Here is a 16504-nt window from a genome sequence, read left to right on the forward strand (position 1 = left end):
TTGTTTGGTAACAATACCATCGCAGTGTAGATCAATTAATGTTTGAAGTAAAACTTTTGAACGATAACATTTTGTATTTGCCAGAGGTAGTTTTAAATATTTAAATTTTACCGCAAATGAAAATTTCGAATTAACACTTGGGAGATGCACGTCAAGAATCTCCTATTTAAATGCGGGCACGGTATTATCGTTATCGCAGGTTTTAGCTGCGAGCGCCGAGTTAAACCTCCTTCAATTTTTCAGACTGCTAGCAAACCACTGGAAAAAGCGAAAAATAAAGTCAACAACGTGCGCTATCTCTCGCTACGAGATTTTAATTAAAATGCAGCTCTTACGTCTGCCCATTCGCTCCTAACGCACTGATGCAAAGTACAAGAAATTCGTTACTTCTAATAGTAAACATATTAATACTTATTCATCCAACCGTAATGGAAATTCATAATAATTATACCTTTGATGATATTCATTGGATGGCTGCAATCAATTTAAACTTCAGTGAATTTTATATATCTGTGAAGTGGAAAAAGGTGCGTTGAGGTGATTGAGGAAAGTCAAATTAACATTTCTTATTTTATTAGTTGTTAACTTTCTGTTCAACCGGGTCTTGTCCGTGTCACGCAGTCAATAATTGCTGCAAACAGACTACTATTTCAATTTACCAAATAACGACTAATAATATTTAAATATAAAATTATAACTTGGTACACAATTTTTAAATACATTTTATACTATCTATTCAAATTCATATTAATAATTTATAAGTAATTACAAGATTGAATATAATACATATGTACCTTAGATTGTTATGTTTCTGAAATAAATCTCTATTTGACGAGCATTTAGGAGCGCAAATTTTAATAGTGATAACCCCTTTACTAGGGGAGGTCGGTAAGAGTTTAGCCCGTCTGATCCGATAAAAGCTTACATCGGGCCCACTCCTGTGCGCCGCATTTAAACGTACTATTTTAGGTGTTATTCCTATAAACCTGTCGTAGATACGCCAACTTCGAGCCAATCGCTTATTTTCATTCGAAGTAAAGTCTTTTGAAAAGCGACCGCAAGCTGGCGTCGATTTTTTTTATTTTATATCACAGAACAGAAATGTAATAACCCAGGCAAACCGTTCAATTATAAAAACTATTTTCAAACAAATATTTAAACTCTTAACCGACATAATAACGTTGAGGCAATAAAATTATAATTAAAAAGCGCTCTACCTGGGAATCGTTTTAAAATGTGGCTGTAGTATCACTGAGCGCTAATTGAAAATCACAATTATTTTGATTACATAATATACGGAAAACTTAATGTTAAGCAATAAATATAAAAGCATATTTCTTTCTAAGTAGCCTTGTTTGAAATAAACAATTTGGACCCTGAAGCACAATCTTAAGTTTAATGCTTACTCAGGCCTAATATTATTAAAATAAACTGAAATAATGTTCTTTCCTGTAGTATAAATATTAATATAGATAATTTTATAAATTTCTAACAATAACATTTTGTTAATTGTTTTTATTCCGTCAATTGCAGATGAATTTAAATAATATTAATTTAATACTTTTTTAAAATATTTTTACAGCGGTGATTTCTTTCTTTCGGTTATTATATTAGTACTTCTTAATAATGAAATATTAAAATCAAAGTTCATCATAATTTTATATTTGAATGAAATCAACTTAATAAAAAACTTATTGTAGCAATTCGTTTTTCCTAAAGGCCATACGAGTCTGAGAACCTAGGTTGAACCAATATGGATTCTCTGTCGTAATCTCCTTTTACAAAATATGTAGTAGATAGTAATGTATTCATAACCCAAAGCGGTTTTGATATAACTCGTATTCATCATTGCTAACGTGTGAATCATTATTTAATTGGAGGCGCACAGAGTGCGCGGGCGGGGCGGATCGATCGTCTCGCGTCGCCATGGAAACACACTCCCCGCTCGCACCACCCGATTCATTTGTAATCATTTGTTTTACAGTCTTCGAATAATGAGCCTGTCAAATAATGAGAATATGATGAATCGACCTCATATCTGTAACGAAAGCTCCCAGTGACCTTTACTGAAACAACAACTTACCTAAACAAAGTTGACAAAACGTTGCAAACATTATAATGAGCGGAATAATATTATTTGTATAAGTATTTAAATTTGTTTTTAAACTTCAACAATCAAATGTTTTTTTTTTCTTTAATACATTATTTCGGAATATATCAGTAGCATACTTGTTTCTAAGATTTAATTTAAGGAACAAGCGGACTTTACTTAAGGCTAACACAGTCATGAGCATGTGTTGAATATAGGTATGGAATGTCTGAAGCAAGTAGCATGCCATGCAAATATTTCGGCTCTCGACGCTCCTTTATCAAAATGCCCCGAAGCGTAAGACGTAATACACCCCAACACGCCTCGTAATTTGAAATCTGCCAGGCGCGGAATACAATATTTTTCATGTTTCACTTGTCTTAAGCTGTTACTATTGTGATGATTTTAAATAAAGAAATATAAATCTATAAATGCACAATTACCTTTTTAATATTATTTAGAAACAAACAAAACGTAAAAATATTAAAAAATATATTTAATTAGCTCTTACATAACAATTTATAGTTACGTAAGTTCAATTTCATTTTTAACAAACAATTAATACTTTCACTGATTTTTTCTTTGAGATATACGAAATTGATTTTTATACATAAATAATTATAATGAAAACAGCCACTACACTTCACGGACACTATCCTTCACGGCTTTGTCTACAGACAGTCAAAGAAATAAGAATTGATATCATAACAGAATAATACCTTAAACGACTTGAATAATACCACTAATAATAACTACTGATAACTTAACGATAAAATTTAGTTAATGATGAATGTTACTTACAATTAAAAATTTTACAAAACGTATCGTAGAGTACTAATTTGCAAAATTCAAATTTCAATCTATCATTATCCACTCCTAAACGTTAAAGCAAAGCTGTGCGTTGGTAATAAAACCAGTCAATTAGGACATTGCATATGACATGAATATTCTTTGTACAAAATATTTTCGCGTATTCGCGTAAAATTACGTGTTTAATTTTTTTATAATTATATTGATGCTTTTGAAAGATATTGAGCAAGAAGTATCTTATATTACAAGCCCTATACATATTTATTATTAAAAATATTATTTCTCAATGTAGTTATATAGAAACAACAATTTAGGCTATAAACGATATAAAAACACGTTAAAGTAAGGATTACAGTTCCTATTTTATTGAAGAGAGAAAAATAAAATATATATTCATAACACATTAAGTAGCTTTTTATAAGTCTTGAAGTTGTTGATGTTGCGAGGAAAAAAATTATGACAGAGATTTTAAGTACTTAATACATAACTATTTTACACAATAGAATTGTTAAGTTTTAAATATTTTTAAAATCTTAAATTCAAAATCTTCAAAAAGTTACCCAGGCCCCTGATTAACTTGGAGAATATGAAATTTTTATTTAGCTATCGAGCTATTGTCCGCTTTTAGCTCAGCGGAATTCTTGAGTCTGTTAAAAGCAGAAAATTACCTATAATACTAAGTCATTTTAAAACATTTATTTGTTACTAACAATAATATTTGGGTTATAGTCGGCTGCTGTGTATAGGACTCATCAAAATAAACTAAATAAGCTGAAGCTTAGATGTATTTACATGAAGAGTTCCATTGTTATATTGTCATCTGAAATTCATTAATGAAAAAGTTTCAAACGAATGTGAAGTAAGTTATAATAACTTCCTAGATTTTTTTCATACTGATATTTTTTGTTACGTTTAAAATAATAATAATTTAACATTATTATTATATCTCTTTAATTAGTTGATAATTGTGTTACTGTTATTTTTGACATGCGTACGACCATAGGCATGTCAAATTTAATAAATGTCAGGCAAGATAAAAAGACAAAAAAATGGCTGCTAAAAACAAACACTTTCTAACTCTTGAGGGTGATTTTAAGAAATCTTTTATCGGTCAAAACATTTTTTTGACGACTAAAGGCCAGATTTCTTAAAATATCTAACCATATAAATATTTATTACTAAATTATTTTACAACAGAATAAATCTGTTAACTATTATTATATCATTTTTACTTTATTTTTTTCCTTACTTTCTATCAAATAAATATCAAAATAATTCTAATATTATAATAATTATAAAAATGATATAATTGTTATTTAGTTGGAAACGTCTTATTGTAAGAACTGGGTACGGTTTGTACAATTTTATAATTAATATTCCGAAATCTCACATTAAAATGAAGAAACATTGAAAGTCATCTTTTTTAATTAAAAATTGAAGCGAACGAAACGCTCAACGTACATAAATGTTTATAGTATTTGTGACATGAAATGCAAATACCTCCTGTCTGATTTTTAATAAGTAGGTACCTACTTTTTAAAATAATGTTGTTCAAACGCGATATCTAATTAACGTTCACATCCAACAAAGGACTTGAAAATAAAAAATGTCGTAAACAGGGGGTGATGGACGTCGGAGTCGAGTCTGGCAAAGTGTCGAGTTTTCTCAAATAATTTTAATAGAAGTCCTCACTGGAAAGGCGCGCTCGGGCGGACGTAGGGTGGCGAGGGTGGCCGCAAAATGAGATTTCCTTTGAGCTAAAACGCGGCGAGCGGTGACCGCCGTCAGCTTCACTCGGATCGCGTCCCTCATATATCATGCGATTGCGACTCACTCTCGATATGAACATTTTATATTATATGGCCATATTTATGATACATCTGTCATCAAATTAATAATCTCAAATCATAGAATTGTTTTGTTATACATAATATATAGACTATACTTGGTGGTAGGGCTTTGTTCAAAGCCGTCTAGGTAGGTACCACTCATTTATCAGATTTTCTAACCCCATACAACAGTACTCAGTATTGTTGTGTTCCGGTTTCAAGGGTAAGTGAGCCAGTACAGGCACATGGGACATAACATCTTAGTTCCCAAGGTTGGTGGCGCATTGACGATGTAAGAAATGGTTAATATTTCTAACAGTGCCATTGTCTATGGGCGGTGGTGACAACTTACCATTAGGTGGCCCATACGCTCAACGGCCAACCTCTGACATTAAAAAAATAAAAACAATATGTAACGAAGTAAGTAGGTTACAAGTATATCTAATATTATATACTGGTTTTCTACAATATAATTTATTTTTCTTTTCTTAAGGCTTACTGGCCTATATCTTTAAACGCGCTCATTGTAAAATACATAATAATATGTCTAGTATAATTAAGAAATTTAGTCTTTGATTGAATTTTAAAATTATGATTTAAATTTAACATTTATTTTAAATATATTTTTTATTGATACCACGATATTAGAATCTATTTATTTTTTCTCCAAGCAGATGTATAATCGGTAGCACAAATAAGTTATATTTACAGTAATCGATAACGCTTCGCTCTGGAAATCCCCGGGCGCTGTTTATGGACGAGCCCCAGCAAGAGCCTTCGCAAAACTTCAATGATGTCACCCTCCCCCACTCCGTGTCATCGAGCCATTAGAGGCTGTATCGGGAGGGATCCACTCAATCAATCCGGACGTCCGTTAACTTTTGTATGCGGCCGCCGCTCGCCGCCGGCTGTTTGATATCACCCATGTAACGTCCCATCCACACAGGCACATAGACAAATTTTATCGAATATCTGCTTTTTCATAATAATTTTCAAAATAGTAAATTTTGAACTTTTAATATTATACGCTAAAACATAGGTTTTAAAAATGTTTTGTCGTAAGTGTGGGCGCAATATCATTATTTATATGCGGCTCACCAAAGTTGTAAACAAAACCGAGGACTTGCGCAACGCATCATGATTAACGAGTTTCAGCGCCCCTATGTACATGGATTTGGAAGAGTTGTCTCAAAAGTTCTCCCTCGCGATGGTTTAACTAGTGGAGTTTAGAGTTACAGCCCGAGGCGACTCGGCACGTTTTGTATTAGCTTCCCGTTACGTGCCACCTGACACCCAGTCTTCTATGGAACTCTCTAGCGCAACTAACGATCCCTAGTGACGCTGTCTAAACTTTATCGTACGACTGCATACTATTTGTTATAAGAATGTTGTATTTTCAAAACAAATCTAGTGCCAACTACAAAATGATATTTTACATTATAAGTATACACCTGGAGCATAAAATATACTAATATTATATTACCTCTTTGCGTTAGATAGTTTTGTTATTTATAATAACAATTATTTATTTCCAATTGTATCCTCTTTACACCATTGTTCATTTCATTCATCATTCAATTATGATCTTAAGTAATACCTCTAATAATATAAAAAGAATGGTACATATATACCATATAGTATACTAATTTCAAAAACCTAAAAGACGAACAGACATTTAGCATTCTTTTTACAAAGTTAAATTTATGCAATTTTCTGAAATAAAAGCTCATGAATACGCAAAGATGTGCCGAACAAAGAGACAACTACTGTTCAGCCACTAGGCTCGGAGCCTCAGGCGACGCAGCTCTCATATTTAGGCATAATTATGCTACTCCTACGGTCCTGCCAATATTTGTACCAACTTCAATGTTACGAGGGTAATAAATTAAACGCACTTCAAATCAAAGTTTGAATTCGATACCTCTTCATTAGTTACAAACAACGTAGGTATAATACCTATCAAAACATTATCGACGAATTTGAATTTATGTCTATATATGAATATTGTACGTAGTTTTAATAAGATTGTAGGAATAATATAAATAAATAAAATAAAAAGCCTGTAGTTATAAAGTGTTTTCTTTTTTTTAAAGTTATATAAAAATACATTTTTGAATATTTAAGTAAAAAAAAAACCATGAAAATGTTTAAATATATAAAAAATAACTTTTATTTCATAGGTAAGGTGTTTCTTCTTGGATATTTTGTGTTTGCATGGACCCCTCTCAGATGAGGGCCTCCTCTAAGGCTTTCCATTTGTGTCTGTTCTTTGCTGTTATTAGCAAGTTCGTTCCTGCGAACTTTTGAGAAAGGTCTTGCCACTCTCCGTTGGCCTGTTGGGCCCTACCGTGTAATGACCTTAATTGTCCATCTCTCGTCAACATACCCATTATGTCTACATGGCCAGCCCATCTCAGTTTTTGTGTTTGGGCATACGACAGCGCATCTATCGCTTTTGTGTGTTGTCTTATCTTCGTGTGTCGAATCTTGTGTATCTTTTTTATATTTAGCGTGCTTCCTTTCATACCCTTCTAGCATGAACTAAATTTTTTTTTGATTTTTTTTCGTGAATTTCCACGTCTGGCAGCCATATGTTAAAGAAGGTAGGATGTATGAGTTTAAGATCTTATTCTTAAGTTTAATAGACGTATTACTTTTGAATACATCTTTTATACTCCAGTATTTATCCCAGGCGTTTTTAACTCTACGCTCTTCTTCCATTTCATTACCATCTTTTGTGCAGCTTATTTGTTTACCAAGATAGACGTATTGGTCTTCGTACTGTAGTGGTTAATTTTTTTACTCTCTTTAATGTTGTTTGTAATAGCTTTCGTCTTTGAGAGATTCATCTCTAGTCCCGCCTGTTTGCTATTAACGTGAAGTGTTTCAAGCATATACTGCTGACCACGGCTGGTCTCTGATACTAATACGATATCATCAGCGAATCTTAAGTGGCTTAGTTATTTGCCATTGATGTTCAAGCCGCATATTTTCCAGTCCAGTTTGTTTATGATGCTTTCTAGTACAGCTATAAAAAGTTTCGGCAAGAGTGGATCACCCTGTCTTACTCCTCTCTTTATATGAAAGCTTTGACCATTTTTTTCTAGTTTAACTTTACTTGTGCTGTTTCTATATATGCCTTTTATAATTTTTATGTATGTATTTTCTATTTTTTGAGCTTTTAGGGCCTCCCAGACACTTATAAGATATTGTATCAAATGCTTTTTGGTAGTCGACAAAGGCAATGTAAATCTAGAGCATGTATGTGATCCATTGTGGAGAAATTCTTTCGGAAACCTGCTTATTCCCCTTGTCTAGCGTGCCGTTTATTGTCTTATTTATGATTGAGGAAATAAGTTTATATATCGTCGGTAAGAAACTAATGGGTCTGTAGTTACCAATCTCTTGTGGGTCATCTTTTTTATAGAGTAAGATTACATTTGATTCGAGCCATTGCTTAGGTATAATCGCTGTGTCTAAGATGAGATTAAAAAGGTGTACCAATATCGTGATTAACAGACTTCCACCATACCTAATAGCCTCGTTTGTAACTTTGTCTGGACCTGGGCTTATATCTGATTTTAAACTCTTTATTGCTTGAATAATTTCTAATTCATCGATCGGTTTTATTTTTTCTTCTGCACTAGTCCTTGGTATCTCTACGTTTTTCTGCATTTTTTCATTGGGTGCAGTCTGTGCATCTGGTTTTTCGCTATGGAGCCAAATAACGGCTATATGTACTTTTGGGGTCACCTTGTTAGTCTCTAGCTACCGTATCGTATCTTTGTCGTAATAATAAAAAGTTTTGATGTCTTATCTCTTAGAATATTTGGAATAAAATAATTAAATAAAATTATTTATATCGAACATAATAACTATTTTGAAATTTTTATTAAGTTGAATAGGTACTTCTACTCTAATATATAATAAATACCTTTAGTTTTAACGACATTAGTAAGAAGAATAGTTTTTATTTACAGTAATAAATTGACAATAGATGAGTGCAATTAATATGTACGAAAGTTAAAACTATAATAATTTCTTTCAAATTGAAACTTTTTAAATAAATTACAGGCGCATTCACTCTTTTTAAAAGTCAACACGAGATGAAAATATAAATGAAATTAAAATCTTTCTATTGAAAACATCCCAGTGCTCCTCATTTATAAAATCTCATCTCTTCAGTAAGACAAAGCCGTCGTCTGTTAATAATCGGCTTATATCCCCCTTCTTTGAAAGCATTTATACAAAAATTCGAGACAGACAAGTCCATTTAATTTCGCTTTAGATTGGATCACGTTATGTGCAATATTGCATGGTGTCTGTTATATAAACTGCGCAGGGCCGATTCAGGCGACACCTACATGTGTGCAATAGTAAATACATAAAACATTTAATATCTGACACATCATACATCTTTAAGAACTGAATATTTTTCTTATCATTTTTGTGCGGCCTTAAAAGCTTGCTTTATTTTAACTCTACTTCTGTGCTTAGTTTTAATAGTTACAGTCTTAAATATTTAATAAATTTCAATGTGAACTTAAGCCGCGGAACTAACGCGAGAAATTGCAAGTGATTTTCTTTAAAAATAATAATAAAGAACAAGTGTTAGGATAGGTTAGGATTATGTAAGAACATATAATACGGGTTTGATTTAGATTACATACCGTTTGTAAAAAATATAATTTATAAATCGTAATAATATAATTCGATAAATTTACAGAGAGAAAAACTACCGTGTACTAATTAAAATACATTCATCAATACTACTCGATTTGCAATTTGACAATTTATTAAGTATTTTTCTTCCTGGTATTCAGTTTCCCTTGATCAGTATCATATATTTTTTGCCTTCATTTGCTACAATCTATATTAAATTCTGAGTGTCGCTATAGCGACGAGCTTGCCCGGGCTTGCGCCGTACCGGGAGCTAGCACGCGTCACTAATTCACCTGTCTTCCACGCACACAGGCAACGCGCACCTGCCCGCCCGCGCCGCCCGGGTCGCCCGGGCCGCCCGCCGCCGCTCGCTAGCCACCTACACACACACATTACACGCCATTATGCACTTACAACTCAACCTCCTGCATACAAACACAACGCGTAACATCGAACCCTATTACGTATCGTAAAGGTTCTATTTATAATGAACGCTAGGTTTCATCCGGCAACGGTATCGAGCTCTAACCGTGGCCCGGGCATCGGTGCTGGATATGCTCGTTAAACCCGGCTGCAGCCGACTGTAAAGTAACTGCATCGGAAGCGAAGCAGTCACCTTAGAGATTGTTCCAACCTGCTGGTATGGAATTTTAGCCCGTTTTTGCCATTTCGTTTACTGCTAGTTTCCTGCACCACTCCGTGTTTGCAATGTGCAAATTCAATTCGAATGACTTTACGATTCACCGCGTCTTGTGTAGTGAGCGGAAATTCCTTATGCAGGTTTGTGGAAAGCTTCTCTATGTGTCATACCAATATGAATGTATGTTGGCGTGAAAAGCTAAATTCAATGCATTTAAATTGTGGTAGACATCAATTTTATTTCTTTTTTATTCATTCTGGGTAAAAAGTTATAGACATGTACCTATTACGTGTACTATAAACAAATGTGACAAGAAGACGAAATATTATTATATATAGCTTTTCTATTGTAAACTATTATAATAGGTCAGATTTTTAATCCCTCGTAATTTAAGCCAAAGATCTTCGGATCTTCGGGCACAGAAAGATGTGAAGAGTATGAGTGTTCGCAATGTTCGGTTTAATTAAAAGAATTAAAATTAGTAATTTTGTTCTAATAAAAAAAATACATTGCGATGGAACATTAAAGAACATTTTGCAAAGAAAAATAATGAAGATGTAATCACATCTTCATTATTTTTCTTTTGTAATCTTATAAGTTTAAAAATTATTATTTTTAAATTTTTAGTTCTTTTATTTAATCCGAAAATAAGTATAGCTTGTTTTTTAAAAAAAGAAAATCTTGTAATTTTATTTTCAACTTTATGTATTATTTTATATTTTAATAAATTACACACTTTATCGAAAAAAGTATTTATCGCGTTATTAAAGTACTCAACGGTAACACGTTGTATATTCCTCTGATTAGACTTTTTCTGGCGGTCTTGCTCTGGTGTTACCATGCATTTCTTTGCTGTTATTTGTTCCTTGCTTGCCTGAGCATGCTGTTCCTGCCGATTCTGGTCAAGTGTTCTGTTCGTAATTCATTTTTTCTTCTCTCTTGTGTACGTATACTAACGTTATCTATCCTGACAGCAAGTTGTTCTAACGATTGATACTCTCTATATTTAGCTACTGCTAAACTATTTCTTTTGCTTATGGAAATCGCTATCATTAAAAATCATTATTCTCCTGTCGCTTAAATTTCGCCTTCCCTGAACGTACCTTTCTTAGTGTAGTAGTTTCTTTTTTGTTCATGTCGTTCCCACGAATAATGGACAAAAATGGACAATCCCCCAGAGGTGCATTGTAAGGGGATAAAGAGTTCAGTACAATAGGGTTCACCCTGGTACCCAGAGGCGCAACGTTAGCAATATGACATATTTATACACCATCATACCATTCAGCCCTCGGCACATGCTCACCTTGGTATCGGGTTATCCATCTTATCCATCTAATCAAAGACAGAATTCACATTCATAACAAACGGAATGAAAGAACTTTATTTTCCAACCACCTTACAGCTCCATCATCAGATAAGCGCCATGTCATTATAATATTGCACTGTCACGCGATTAACATATGTATGAATTTTAGCTCAATCGGTAGCCGGAAATTAGTTCAAATAAAATTTGCAAGATTTGATGACAAACATCGGGAAATATAAATTATATATTATTAATTATTACATAATTACACAAGCACGGCCACTTCATACCCAATTAAGTAATAAATATTTAGTTTTTCAATAAGATCAAGCTTTGCAAATGTTAAGATGAATTTTTTAAATTAAACAATTGTTCAATTTAAAAGAAATTAAATGCGTCAATACACCTTTAAGTAGACAAAGCGAGTGAATATAATCGTCGTACAGTATTGAAACAAATACATACGTTAAATCTGTAAATGCCACCTCGGGCAAAAACCTTCTTCCTTTCTACATCTATAGGAAAAAGTTTGGTTTAAGCTCATTCCACCACGCTGCTCCATCGGGTAAGATATAATTTCATCCAACATATATAGGCTGTCTCAGGATTTTTCATTCACCGAGCAAGATATGAGTAATAAATACTAATTAAACACATGGAAAATATATTTTGGTAAGATCTATACAACTTAATAACAAGATAATAACTAAAAAGTAAATCATTCAAATGGAAATAAAAATTGTATGAAAATTTTAAAATATTAATGTTTGACAGACCCCATTAAATGGCTATCTTTGCACATTTCTTTTTCTCCTTTCCTGTGTCAGCGTTCTACAGTAAGCCAGTTTTGTTTTTCTAAGGGCCAAACAAGTAAATAATATTAACAATAATCAGCATCATGTCTTTAATCAGAATCAGTTCCGCGACTAGTTTTTACATTTATTATATTCCATTTGTTTTCAAATTACGTTTACCCAGCTCGATTGCACTAGTTTCACGCATTAGAATATCAATATTATTTCAAAGTCAAAAAGAATCCACTACTCAAACCTTAAACTCATAGTGCACAGTTTAACTAGCTCGATTTTTATACACGTATGCCACGGAATGGTCCAGTGGATAAAACAGAAGATTGCTGGCTTAAATCAAGGAATTACTATAGAATTTTTACCTATTTAATGATTATATGATTATGATGTTTCGTACTTGATGGTGTAACAGTGTGGTTGAAAATATATAATCAAGTTCTTAACAATAACATCAATTAAACTTAGAAATTAAATACGAAAGTATCACTTTTGCAGAATGTCAAAGTTATATTTAGAAATATTCTTAAGGGCCACAAACGATTTATTTATGCATTATTTTCATATAATCTAGAAAAAAAAGTGTACATACTTTTTTATTCAAAATGTACCGTGTTAAACTTATAAATAATTCTACAATGATTAAAATGCACCAAAGACTTATCGTTCTTTTCTTGCGCTGCTAGATAGCGTTCATTAACGGCCTTTATCCGCTGTAATTAAAAATTCCCTCGTGTCACTTGCAATATCCCGCTTTGCTCTCAGCACTTTTGTCATTGTACAGAAGCTCACCTTCCGGAAAAATCTTTACAAGTTAAACTATAAATATATTAGTCTTATAAGAAGATTGAAATATATTCGTAACGTTATATTTAACGACATTTTTCTTTAAAAAAAACAATTGTTTTTAAATATAACATTTATGTGAGGGTCCAGTTAGTAATAATTTTAATACGTATAGGTATACATATTTTAATTAAAAATTGATTTCTAAGGCAAAAAGTCTATGAACACAATAACGAAATCAGTATGCATAACAAAGAAACAAAAATTAGAAAAGTGATTCGAGTTACCTACTCAACAAAACAGTTAAATGTTTGTAATGTTTTCAATATTACTTATCAATTTAAAACGATAGTTGAAAGCCTATAAGTACAAGGTCGTTTTAGAATAAAACTATTACCATAAAATATTAATAGCATTATATATAACTATATTAAAATGCCCCATTTTTTATGATGACACAAATTATGTAGTTTTCTCAAAAACAGATTACTAGCATTCTTTTGGATTTATATGTCTGGTAAGCTTACGTGATATAATTTTTATATTCAATATTTGATTGGGTGATTTTAAATTGTATTTTTAAATAACTTATAAAATAATCAAAATAGTCAAAGTTATTTAAATAAAAACGTGTTACATTCCTTTAATGAAATTACTAAAACATTTTTTTATTTTAGGCACTACTGGTATCTTAATTATTCAGTTGTAATAAACATTTCATACAGATAAATTGATTCATTTATAAATAACACAAATATCTAAATCCTGAATACTTATATATAGCGCAGTTATTTAGTAAAATACTAATGAAACCTTTTAAAAAGCACAAGGTTTAATAGTTAGGTATTGTACCTATATTAAGATGAGAACAACTCTTCCGATTTTATCGAATAGTGTTTTAGTTCTCAATATTCGTGAAACTTTCCCTCAACTCAATAATGTCAACCCCATTTGGCATCCTTGAAGTTGAAATTTCAAAAAATCCTATATAAATAGATCATATACAAGCTGGTCCGCGTGGTTTCGCCCTAGTTATTCGTGACTGCTCCGCCCTTGTGTGTCGTTGCGTTATGTAGTCTTTAACCTTTCTCGATGAATGGGATATACAATACAAATTTAATTTTTTTTCAAATAGCATTGGTATATGGCGTTTAAACAAACAAGAACTTTTACTATATAGGAACATAGAGTTGAACATTATTTGTGCAGATTTATACATCCAGAGTACCAAAAAGTCACCCTTGGCATCTGCAATGGCACTCAATGTTCGTAAAATGTACAACATGTACTTGAGGTTTTAAAGGACAAATTTTATTTCCTTTTTTATTATACAATATAAATAAAGCTTGAAGAAGCTGTGTCAGAAAAATGAAATGTAAATAAAGAATTTAATCATAATACACTCACACTTATGCGTAGATCGATATAGATAACAAATTACACCTTGTAGATCTGTATAGATAACAAATAAAGTCCTTAAAGTATGCGGTAGTTTAAATACAATAAGGTTATTATCAAGGAACAGCTGCCGATAAATAATTTTGCTGATAATCGACGATAAATAATAGAAACTTTCTAAGATAATCTCATCACGAAATTTCTCTCTTGAGAGAGAGACTGGATATACTTTATGACTTAACCCAATTACTTTAGTATAGAATTAAATAATAAAGTAACATCATTGTTGGCAAGTCTCGTAGTTGGTAACGAGCCCGCGCCTGGGGACCACTCGCGACAACGTCTCCACTTAATTTTCAATTCAAATAAGACAGGCCACTCTCCGCCTCGGCAGTAGCAATTTTCGTAGACAATAGCGTCACATACAGACGCAACTGATAAGGTTTTACGTTATGTTACATACAGCTTCAGTATTGCGACTAATTATATATTTTATAACTCTTTCTCAGCATAAATACTAATTAATCTCTAATATACTGAACTAAACAAAAGGTTTAATGTATTTTTAATGTAACAACGATTACTACTACATATTTCTATTATTTTTTATTACTTTCTATCATATTTTACTGACTAAATTAGATTCGAAATCATAAACAGGTTAAACTGAGGTCTTGTTGGCCGGGATGAATATAAGTAATGGGATCAGTTATGGAGAGATTGTAATGAAGAGTACTTTAAGGCATCGAGCAAAGCGGGCGTCAGGGTCGGCGGGCGGTCCGGCGGCTCAGCTGCCGGGCTACCTTGCGAAATGCACCGAGCAACCCCTAATTGAATAGCCCGGCCGGGGCTAATCAGGGCTCAGCTGAGCGGTGCAGGCGGACGCAGAGGCTGGGGATGATGGGGTGGCGGGTGCAGCGCGGGAGGTGAGAGGGTGGCAGCCGGAGCCACGCGGGCTAGCCGCGCCCCCTGCGCGCGCCGCTTTGCCCGGGAAGCTCATTCAAGTAGCGAGCGCGCCCCGTGCCAGCCGCCACCCTCAGGTATGTCCATTTTGCTTTTGGTGTTTGCCTGAAGTGTACCGTTGTCCGCGCGCTCCGCGAGTGTCAGTACTGTGAGTGAACCGTGAGCCGGCGAGGTACGTAAGCATGCACCGTCAGTGTCGCACCATACTGTTCTGCGCTCATTTCAAATGTGTCCGTTGACAAACTACCCCGACATTTTTAAATTATAGTGACAACTCTGTGATATCGCGATATAAATTAAAAAATATATATTTAGAAAATATTAAGAGAATCGAATGAAAATTAAAAAGTGGTTTGTGTTTCGCGTAATTTAACATTAAAAGATTGTTAGTCCATTGAAATTTTAAAATCGCAATTAACTTTAAGTTATGTCTAAAGAATTTGTAGCGGCTTTATTAAAAGCTGCTACTATTGAAATAAAAATAAAATTTTCTGTGTCTATGTTCGTCCGCTTTCTGTTTTGCATGATCTGTCTAAGCTTTCTTTGTTTCGAAAACTCGTTATCTGTCTGCATCTCTTCTATTAAACGCCGGAGGAGAGCAGAGTTCGAGCTTGTCACAAGGTAAGTGAATAATTTGTACATATTTTTATAAAAATGCAAGCGTTATTTGTTTTTTAATACGTTCATCGAATGAAAGATACATTTTAACATCTGTTTTAATATGAAACTAAGCATAAGCCACATTATATCGAAAAACGACCGCATAAAATAAGGAAGGAGGAAGGAATGATAGCCAACCTTCAATATTCTTATATTCAATTTGGGCTAAAATCTTTGGAGATTTTAAAAATGAATGTCGCTAATTATTGCCCATAAATATATACTAAAATTTATAGAATTAATCTTATGTAGGTACTAAATCATGCGAATCTTTCTTCTCTTCGTGATTTTAATAGATTTTTTTAAAAATATAACTGAATAGATGAGTTAGGGTAGTTCTGAAGCTAGCGGGAGAGAAGGAGAAGGGGACTTTCACTGGCGCCGCCACTTCACCTTGCCGGCTGGCACTCTGCCAGGACAGCCTTCGAGCACATCGCACATAGTTTTAAGTTGCTTCTATGTCAGCTTTATATGTCTGTGTTGTGCCTGTTCTGTGTTCTTTCGATGTTTTATATGTAGAATTTCGTACTCTTCTACCAATATAGTTAAAATTTA

This window comes from Vanessa atalanta, chromosome 3 (assembly GCF_905147765.1).
Source record: "Vanessa atalanta chromosome 3, ilVanAtal1.2, whole genome shotgun sequence".
Lineage (NCBI taxonomy): Eukaryota > Metazoa > Arthropoda > Insecta > Lepidoptera > Nymphalidae > Vanessa > Vanessa atalanta.